At 43.5% G+C, this 10,919-nt stretch overlaps 1 long non-coding RNA gene across 1 annotated transcript; it reads left to right on the forward strand.

The window, feature by feature from the left end:
* Nucleotides 1-135: 135 nt before the first annotated feature.
* On the forward strand, nt 136-1,337 carry LOC131494571 (uncharacterized). The gene is made up of 2 exons (XR_009253460.1): nt 136-336; nt 437-1,337. It is a non-coding gene; the product is annotated as an uncharacterized LOC131494571 (long non-coding RNA).
* Nucleotides 1,338-10,919: the final 9,582 nt, after the last annotated feature.

Below are 10,919 nucleotides of genomic sequence, written 5' to 3' on the forward strand. Positions count from 1 at the left end.
CGGCCGACCGGGGGCGGGGAGGGAGGGAAGGAGCCGGCCGAGGCGGGGCCCTCCCGCGCGCGCGCCGTCCGCGCGCCCCCACCCCGCTCCGCGCCAGGCTCTCTACTCACGGACCCGGCTGCTCCCCTGGGGTTCGACCCGGGTCTCTACCCTCTGGATTGGCGCACGGGGAGGTAGGGAACCGCCCCGCCCCTCTGTCAACAGAATCCCCGCCCCGGCCGGCTCGGAAGCCCCGCCCTCTGTCAGCAGAAGCCTCGCCTCCTCCAGGTCTCGAAGCGGCCCCGCCCCTTGCGGGCGGTAGCTCCACCCACCAACAGAAGACTTGTCTTTACTCAGGTCAGTCCCCGCCTTCTGTCACTTGTGGCCCTGCCCTCCGGGCGCTCTGCCTTGCTAATGTCACCGCCGGATCCTAAGAAACGCCCCTTGTCATCTTAAGCCCCATCTCCTGGTGGCAGTCCATCCAAGCCCCGCCCCCTTCATCGGAATCCCCGCCTACTGTCAAAAGAAGCCCCGCCTTGCTGAGACCAGTCTGGATTCCAGCCCGAAACCCCACTTTCTGTCAACCGCCGGCCAGCCTCTTCTCGCCTGCGGGTGCCTACCCCAGCACAAACCGCAGCTCCACCCGCTGACACCGAAAGTTCAGTTCAGCCTCACTTCGAACTGCAGTTGAAGACGGAACCACCCTTTGCTTCCCAAAGTCCTCCTTTCCCCCCATGCCTGCCCCTTCCCCCCTCTCCCCCCACCCGCCGCCCCGCTCACGAGCCTCTCCGCTGAAGGGCTTTCTTTTAAAGATACGGTCTTCACCGGACAGCTTCAATGGGAGCTAGTCCCGAAGAAGATGCCAGCCAAGGACCCAGGCTTTGGGGAAAACCGGACGGCGTCACCGCCCCTCCTCACCTCCGCTTCCCTTCCCCCCACCCCCACATCCTTTTTAAAATTATGAAACGTGCAAACCAAAGCGGAGAGAAACGTCTCACCCTCCAAGCTGCTCTGCACAGATTCATGGGCCTGGACGCTCAACCCTCTGTGCTTTGACAGTAGTACTCCACTGAGCCACATTAATCCTAAAATGTGCAGTTGCTTAAAGTACAACCCTGATTGTTGAAATCGATATGCAGCAGTTTCTTTTTATTTCTATGTTTTGTCTTAGAATCCTAGAACTTGGGGAAACAGAAGCAAGTAAAGCTTAATGATCTTATAAACAGAGGTACAACCCTACCATACTCAACATCCTGTATTTACAACAAAAATGTACCACCACTTTGCTCTCCTGGAATTAAATTCGCAGATAATGTAAACTACACAAATAAGTTCAATAAACCAGTGTATGTTATAAAGGTGGAAAAAGAGTAGTTTATTCTAAAGTACTATACTAATAGCTATAAAAATAATATGTGTTGCACTACGTAAATACTTTAGCCCCAGTGAGAACTACGGAACAAAAACTGCCCCCACAAAATCTCCAGACGCCCCCTAGGGGGCAGTACTGTGCCCACTGAGAAACTGCTTAGGACTTCTTTCTGAGGAAAGGAAATGCTTGAGCTACAGAAATTCATTCTTTTGTTCATACATTAAACAGCTAGGTTTTTGAGCACCAGCATATGCCAGGCACTGTGGGAGATGAAAACTGAGTCCGGCAATGTTTTTGTCTTCAAGAAGACTACAGTCTAGTAACCCAGCAAAAAACATGAGCATGAAAACATCAACCAAGGTGAGAAGTGAGAAGAGATCAAGGTGGGATTCAAAAAGAGATCCCTTTAAGGGTACGGGCTGATGAACAGAAATCTCACCTTCGCTATCTCCCTCTTTTCTCTTTTCCTCTTTCTCCTTCTCCCTTCTCTCCCTCCTTCCCTTCCTTCCTTTTTCCTCCTCCTCATCTTCTTTAGCATCAGTTTATAGAGTCACCTCCTTCTCACTAGAAGCTGTCTGCCTGGTTCGCTGCCCAGTGCCAGCAGCCCAGAGTCCTCTCAGTTTAGGGCCATGCCCACAGGGCAATTCTGTCCAGGAAAACAACTTCAATAGCACGGTGCTTAGAACAGTGTCCTTGGCTGAATTGCTGCCAATTATTTGGTATCCTTGAACAAAGCAAGACTGTTATCACCCTCAAACACACACACACACACACACACACACACACACACACACACACACACACACACAAAACTGGTTGCAGTCCTAAGCAATATGAATATATGTTTAACATAGCAGATTGTGCCAGCCCACATAAATCTGTTTAGAGATCATGCTCAGAGTAACTTGTTTTTATTAAAATAAACTCATTTGTAAAAATTGTAAATATGACTGATTTCAACAGCTGTGTGGCTCCAGAAGTAAGTTTTTAGCCATGGATTGGCACAGTTAGAAGAGTCTAGATTTTTTTATGCATATGTTTTGCAGTTTGTCACACACAGTCTGCTATGGCAAAACTTCAGTACTGCTAGAGATGAAAAGTTGTCCAGCAGGTTTTAAAAAGCACAGCACTTTTGCTATTCAGAGTCTCTTCCATATTTGGAACAGTGAAAAAAATATTTGTAGGAAATGAAGAGCTTTGAATCAAAAGTTCTCAGCACTGGTGTCATCTGAAGAGGAATAGGCTTCCAACAGCACTTTTGGTAGTAGTTTCCTTCTGTTATTATTTTTCTCCTTTTTCTTCTTTTGGTGAGCAAGTCTTCTAAAAAACATATCATGAAAACAGATCAGCCTAAAAGACATCAGACAAAGACGCTTTAAGCTTTTAATTACAGGTAGGTGAACTCAAGAATTTTGACCTAGTGAAATGTTCCCACAATTCTCTCCAATGGCTAGTTCAGAAGGTAAACAAAAACGTTCTTGCTAAAGCTAGCTCAGACTTAACAAACTTCCTTTCTTTTTTTAATGTTTATTTTTGAGAGAGACAGAGCATGAGCGGGGGAGGGGCAAAGAGAGAGGGAGACACAGAATCCGAAGGAGGCTTCAGGCTCTGAGCTGTCAGCACAGAGTCTGGCAAGGGCTCGAGCCCATGAACTGGGAGATCATGACCTGAGCCGAAGTCAGACGCTTAACCGACTGAGCCACGCAGGCGCCCAAGACTTAACAAACTTTTAAAGTTAATTTAGGGTCAACTCATTTCTTATTCCTCTCAATGCTTGCTTTGTAAAAACGGGAATGTTGTTGATAATAACAACAGTAAAAACAAGGTAGTATTCTAAATAATGCCCTCCCCATTCCACTCCTCCCCGTTTTCTGTATCTAGCATAAGACTGCATGTAGGACTATGGGACCACACATGCAAAACAAGAAAAGCAGGAAAAACTGACTTTCCAATATTTATTCAAGGAATAACATGCTGCTACACTTTAGTGGCTCTGTCAACGCTATCTCTGAAAAAAAAAAATGGTGCCAGTGTTATCTTTTTTGACCTAAAGTCTTAGGACACAAGTAACTCTAGAGGAACACCCAACTTGCTACAGTGGGAAGATGCAACCCTTCACTGGTTTTCAAAGACTTAGTGGAGGAGTCTAGGGCAGCGGTTCCTAAACCTTAAGAGGAGTCTAGGGCAGCGGTTCCTAAACTTTAATGGGTGTGAAGATTCCCCGGGAACTTTAAAATGTAGCTTCTCAGGGGCACCTGGGTGGCTCAGTTGTTTGAGTGACTGACTCTTGATTTCAGCTCTAGTCATGATCCCAGAGTCATGGGATTGAGCCCCACATCAGGCTCTGTGCTGAGTGTAGAACCTGCTTAAGATTCTCTCTCCCTCTGCCCTTCTCCCCAACTCACCCACTCTCTCTATATATAAGTAAATAAATAAATACATAAATACATACATACATACATACACACGATACAATATAATACAATACAATACAATACAATACAATACAATACAATACAATGTAGCTTCTCAGACTCTGCTCCTGGGAGAGTCTAATTCAGTAGGTCTGGGGTGAGGTCATGAATCTACCTTTGGCAGGCAGCTGGTGACCCTCACCTAGGTGACCCGTAGGCTTCACTTTGAGAAATAGTGATCTAGCAAAATGCTTATAATTGAGGAAAAACTTACTGCATTCTTGTAGAACTAAGGGTTATAAACTACCAAGTCATCATCTCTAAGAAGAGATATTCTAAAGCTGTCAGCTGGTTGGACATCAGCACTGGAAGGGAAATTCTACTTCGGTCTTCAAGAACCTTTAAATCCATTACAGACGTCCATCTTCCAGGCAAACTCATGCGATTCAGTAAACCCTGGGCACTTTAGATAGACTATTTCCCCTTCCTGGTGTCTCTGTGAAGTAGTTGGTATTGCTTGAAGTTAACATAATGAGGATGCCAAGGTTTGGAGAGGTTAAGCTGCCAGTCGGTTGCCCAGTTACCTACAAGGTAAAGGGTTTTGAACCCACCTTGACCCTTCCTAAAGTCTAATGAAGATGCTCCATAAACCCTTTCTCAGAAAGAGGGTATTGCATTACCCAGGCTACAGTGTGCACAGAATTTGAAAGCCTTCCCTTGTGTTGAAGTCAGACAGTCTTCTTTCTGTTCAAGTCCCAAATCCTCTGCATCAGCAACTGTTGCTTCATAACAGACCACACAAACTTAGCAGCTTGAAAGCCCAAGCAGTTATTTAGCCCATAAGTCTGTGGGTCAGCTGGGTGGTTCTGCTGATCTGGGCCAGGTTTGGCTGATCTTGACTGGCCTCACTCATGCATCGTGGTCAGCAGGTGGGTCGTCTGGAGGCTGCCTGGTCCAGGATAGACTCATTCATGTAGCTGGAAGTTGGCTGATGGTCAGTGGATCATCTAGGTGCTGGCCATCTAGGATGGCCTCAGTCAATACCTCCAGTGGGTGTCTGGCTATTGATCATAGGGGTGACTGAGCCACATGTGTCTCATCTTCCAGGAGAAAATAGCCTGGATTCCTTCACATGCAAAAAGTTATAAGAAACTGAGAAGCAGTGTTTGAGACTTCTTAAGGCTAGCCTCAGAACTGACACACTGTCATTTCTGCCATAGTCTACTAGTCAAAGCATCACAGGGCCAGCCCAGATTCCACCTCTTGAGGGGAACAGATGCAAAGTCACACTGCAAAGCCTGAAGATACGGGAGGGGCAAACAGTTGTGGCCATTTTTATAATCAATTTACCACAATAACTATATGACTCAAGGCACGTTTCTCAACTTCTATTTCTACTCATCTGCAAAATGAAGATATTACAATTGTTGTGCCCTATCTCAAAGGGTTGATAGCTCACGCAAGAGGCCTGGCTTGCATTAATTTTTCAGACAATATTGGCCACGAGAATGCTGATGCTGTCCTCTGGGGCCTTTCTAGCCTGAAAGTCTTATGAGTCTGCATGGCAGAGAGAGTAGGCTGATTTTTTGATGACCTCGCAGGGCAGGACTTTGGACCTGATTTTTTCTGTTGGTTTCATGCTGCCCCACTTAGTACTCTTCTGGTTGTGGTACAGAAACCCATTCAAGCTAGCTCAATTAAAGAAGCCAAAGCTCCCGTTTGTCCCCTGCATGTTCACTCCATCTTTTCCTCCCTCGACTCTCCTTTTAAGACTCCTCTAGAACATGCCTCAGCCAAGTAGCCTTAGCCCTGGAATCCGATATGACTGTTCAGCTTTGTTCATTAGAGCTCAATGGCCTGGTTCTCAGTGTCCCGATTCCAAAATCTAAAGAGAGAAACTGCTTGGTCCAGCACTTCTCTTCGCAAAAGGTCAGTTTAGTCTACCCTGCCATGGCAGGAGGGGTGGGCAGTCTTGGGGAGAAGGGGCAGCTTTATGTGGGCAGCAGAGGCTGTGAGCAAGAGCAGTTCCTTCAGGAGATGGCTGTGAGCCAGCAGACACAGTGATTCACATTTCCTGGACACAGGCAGCCTTCTCTAGTATTTTCAGTTACCTTCCCATCAAACAGCTGAAGTACACAATTTCAAGGACTTGATAAAGATCCATCTCCTCTCTGAATAGCTCTTAATAAAGTGGAGGTAGGTGGCTCTTTCTCCCACTCACTCACCAAAAACCTACCACATGCTTTCGCTGTAAGCAGAGGTGTATTCCTTTTTTTAGGGCTGCTGTAACAAAGTACCACAGACTAGGTAGCTTAAACAACAGAAATTCATTTTTCTCACAGTTGCAGAGGCCATAAATCTGGAGGCCAAGGTGTCAGCAGGATCAGTTTCTTCTGAAGGTTTTAAGAGAGAGAGATGTTTCATGGTGGGTTTTTTTTTTTATATGTTTATTTTTGAGAGAAAGTGTGAATGGGGGAGGGGTAGAGAGAGAGGGAGACACATGGACGCAGGGCTTGAACTCAAGAACTGTGAGATTATGACCCAGGCCAAAATTGGATGCTTAACCAACTGAGCCACCCAGGTACCCCAGATCTATTCCATGTTTCTCTCTTTGACTTGTAGATGGGGGTCTTTTTCCAGGGTGTTCTTACCATCTTCCCTTCATACATGTCTGTGTTCAAATTCCTCTTTAAAATTAAAAAAAATTTTTTTTTAACATTTATTTATTTTTGAGACAGAGAGAGACAGAACATGAATGGGGGAGGGTCAGAGAGAGAGGGAGACACAGAATCTGAAACAGGCTCCAGGCTCTGAGCTGTCAGCACAGAGCCTGATGTGAGGCTCGAACTCATGGACCGCGAGGCCATGACCTGAGCCAAAGTCGGACGCTTAACCAACTGAGCCACCCAGGCACCTCCAAATTCCTCCCTTATAAGAATACCAATCATACAGGATTAGGTGGGTTTGAGCCCTCATTTTACCTAATTACCTCTGCAAAGATCTATCTCCAAATATAGTCACATTCTGACTAGGTTAGAACTTCACCTTATAAATTCTGAGGGAGACACAATAATTGAGCCCATGACAGCATGAAAACAGTCATTACTATAAACAATGTCAATGGTAGCTGAGCCTGTTCCGTTGCAACATCCCTGGTCTTATCTACAGTTCTGCTTATCGGAATGCCCTTCAGCCCCCTGAGAGCATCCAGTAACTACTTATTGACTCTTTTCGTCTGTCATTTATAAATAAGCTTTCTTTAAAGCTCCAAGTCTGTGAAAAAGTGGTCATACTGTGTACTTTTGAAGTCACTTTTGAAAAAAAACCTCTGTCATCAAATAGCATTTTGTTTATACATTGCCTAAGAAAATGGTTCTCAACTCTGATTAGACAATAGAATCATCTGGTGCTTTTAAAAAACAGTCTCCACCTCCCAGCCTTGTACCCCTCACCGGTCCTATCTCCAAAGATTCTGATGATTTGGTTTAGGTTGGGATACAGGCACTAATTAAAAAAAAAAAAAAAAAGAAGATTCCCAAATGATTCTAAAATAAAGTCAGTGTTAAGAACCATTGGCTTCAGATAAAGCTTAGGGGAGGCAAACAACTCTTAGAAAGCACCTCTGCCTGTCCGGCCCTGAGCTAGGTGCTTTGCTCTGTAATTTAATTTTCAAAATAATCCTAGGAGTATTAATGCTACATCCTCAATTGTATAGACAAGAAAACTAGGCTCAAGAAGATTGCCTTACTCAAGTCCCACAAGCTGTGGAGGCAAAGGGTTATTCAGGTTTAAATACTGGGTAGCAGGAGCCTAGATAGGCCTAGAGGCTGGTCAGGGCTTTTACACTGGAGAGACAATCAGCACAGAGAACAATTTTGGCCATTTTTTTTTCTAAGTTTATTTATTTTGAGAGAGAGAGAGAAAGCACAAGCAGGGGTGGGGCAGAGAGAGAGAGAGAGAGAGACAGAGAGTGAGAGAGAGAGAGAGAGAGAGGGAGAGAGAGAGAGAGAGAGAGAGAATCTCAAGCAGGCTTCAAGCTGCCAGCACAGAGCCTGATGCAGGGCTTGATCCCACTAACCTCGAGATCATGACCTGAGCTCAAGTCAGACGCTTAACCGACTAAGCCACCCAGGCATCCCAACAATTTTTGGCCACTTTTTAAAAACAGGTCTGTTTTACCCTCACATTGATTCTTCCACCACAGGCTCAACAACCATCAAGGGAATATAGTATCTGTTTGTCAGAACAGACAAGGCTGTGCTGCTGTTAACAAGCCCAAATAAACCTTGGTTTATTGAACACATCATGATTTATTTCTCATTCATCAAGTTTTCTTATAGCTCTCAGTGACCTCTGGGTCACCTCCTGCCAAGCGGTGGCTCAGGGATCCAGGCTAACCCCTCTTTTTGGCTGTGCCTTTTGGAATACATGTCCTCTAGTTTGCCGACGTAGGAGGAAAAGGGATTTCCACGACTTATGCAACAAGTGTTGCTGCCATGTTACCTTAACAAAAGGCATCTCTTTTTTTGGAGAACACGTTCAAGAAGATTGGAACCCATGTCTGACTCCACAGGCCCTCCTTTTCCACTGCACAGTCCATTCTTCTGTGCCATGGATGGTAAAGAAAGTAAAAGCAAACCTAAATTCTTTACTGAGGTAGGGGGCACTTTAGGCGTGTTGACATGTGATTTTGTCGTATCATACCTTTCTTATGAGGCAGAGACCACACATCATTTTTCTCTCCTCTAATGCATTGTACGCAGTAAGTCCTTAATAATAGTATGTATGTGCACATAAACATAAATTCAGCAAATATTAATTGGACAAGACAGACCAAGTCTCTGCCCTCATGACTACAATTAAGATACCCTAATAATAATATACTGGTTTTGTGTCTTGTCATCTGTAATGTACTTTAACTATACCATTATCTCATTTTATTTATGAATGTCATAAATTGAACACATCCACCAATCAGCTTGGGCTTCTCATTAATTTCTCGGCTGGTTTGTAGGTCAGATATTTTATAATCTATCTCTGCCTTACACTTCTTTCCTTCCTGTTTCATAGCTGGGTGAGAGGAATGCCTTTTACAGCCAGCAAGGTGATCCACTGCCATGCTTATATTATGCACATACCCAGAGGTTCAACACCTCTTTTCTGATCATGCAGAGATATGCTGACTTTTAGCAACTTTTTGAGAAATACTTGCCCAAAGACTGTTGAGGAACAATATAAAAATATAAGAAATACGCATTTTTTCAGTTTAGACACACAAGATTTTTTCTGATTTTTGCCTCCCTTTAGATTTTGCCTTCACGTTTCATAATCAAGAATTATGAAAACAACTTTTAAATTTTTATATTTGCACTACCAAAGGAATATAATAACTTTGCAAACACTTCAAAAAAGAAAAAACAGAGGTAAGAACCCAACTACAGTTCTCCCTAACTACTATTAGCATTTTGGTGTATTTCCAGATTAGCTATTTTTAGATGAGAGAAAATGTTATCTTTGTTTCTTCTTCTGCAAGGTTATTTCATGTAATAATATTAGAAAACTGTCATTTTGGATAGACATTTTCATTTAGCTAGTATTTCAGTGATTATATTTCATGCAACAGCTGTGAGGTGAAGGTTCGGAAGAAACCAGGGAATTCATTTGAGTGATGATGGTAAATTACATTTTCTCCCTAGTGGGGTGGGGAAGGAGACTTAGGAAAAATTTAAGTAAGAAACAGAAAAGAGACATATGCTCTGGTCCTAAATATAAAACATGTAAATTGAATGAAAAAAGTAATTACAGAACATAAGATTGGGGTAACTTATTTTTCTTCCTAAATAATTAAAGCAAAAGCTTGTGTCTTTTTTTAAGACCCTGATTTTCCTAAACATTCGCCACAGTAAATAGCTATAATTAAGATTCATCACACGTAATCAGTTTCCAAATTATTTCATGAATACATTATCTATTGCAACAGGCCCCCCTCCTTCCCCCCCAAGTCAATCTTTAAGCAAGCTGAAGTTTCACAATGGTCTTTTAAACCAATATTTGTAGCTCACAGCGTCCTCATGTCCAGGGTGCCCATGTTTGGCACTCTTCGATCCAGTAAATGTTTTAGTCCCATATATTTTGGATGTTTAAATCATTTCGATTTGGCATGTGGTCTGAAGGTAGTGGTATTCCAAGAGCCCTCTCACTGCATGTTAAGTGCTGTTCTCTGACTCCCAGCCAGAGCTTGGATGTTGGCAGGGTTGATTGCTCAAATGTAATGATTTCATTTCCAACCTTTGCATACTAAAATTACATAGCCCAAACATGAAGCTTCCAGATTTTTCCTCTTGAAAACAGAATAGAGACATAATTTAACATGACTACAAAACAATTATGACAATCTTTGAAATGGGAATAAATTCGAAAATTGTTAAGCTGTCACAATACTGAGGAAATGAATGCTGATTTGTAAGGTTCAATAACAGCTGAGAAACATAAAAAACTTATAGTCGTTGTTTAGGGAATTTTCATATTTTTCTTTCACTTTATATATAAAGGGAGTGTCATAGATTCAGTTCTCCTTAAAGGAGACCCTGAATAAAGAATGTGAGAGTAAATGGTTATGTGGAAGATGATGCCAAGAAGTACGGGCAGGGGAGAGAAATGAGACAGGGAAGGAAGCTACAAGGATAGAGTGCAGTTTTAAGCAGTCTCGGGCTTGAATAGCCCTCAGTTTCAGGATCTAGGGCTCAACACCAGTGGAGACTAGAGACAGTGTAGAAGACACCTCAGGAGCAAGGGAGCCGGGGTGTTATTATTCATCAATTTCTACCTATGTCTTGTTGGCAGCTAATCCCAGGGATGTTATACTTTCTGTCACTTTCAGCCTACATCCAGCATGGATCACGAAAACACCCTCGGGTGGGGTTACAGATGTTTGCAGGAGGTTGCCAATGGCACATGCCAGAATGTTGAATGCCAAGAGCATAGGCGTAGGGCACCACAGTGTCTGTTTAGGGGAGGTAGTTAAGAACATAGGTTTCAACCATACACACCTAATAGAATCCTGCTTTTGCCACTAATGTGTGAAATTGAATAAATTACCTATCTACCCATTAAACTTGTAAAATGAAAATAACATAGAATATACCTCCTAAGGT

The sequence above is a fragment of the Neofelis nebulosa genome, chromosome 14 (genome assembly GCF_028018385.1).
Source record: "Neofelis nebulosa isolate mNeoNeb1 chromosome 14, mNeoNeb1.pri, whole genome shotgun sequence".
Taxonomy (NCBI): domain Eukaryota; kingdom Metazoa; phylum Chordata; class Mammalia; order Carnivora; family Felidae; genus Neofelis; species Neofelis nebulosa.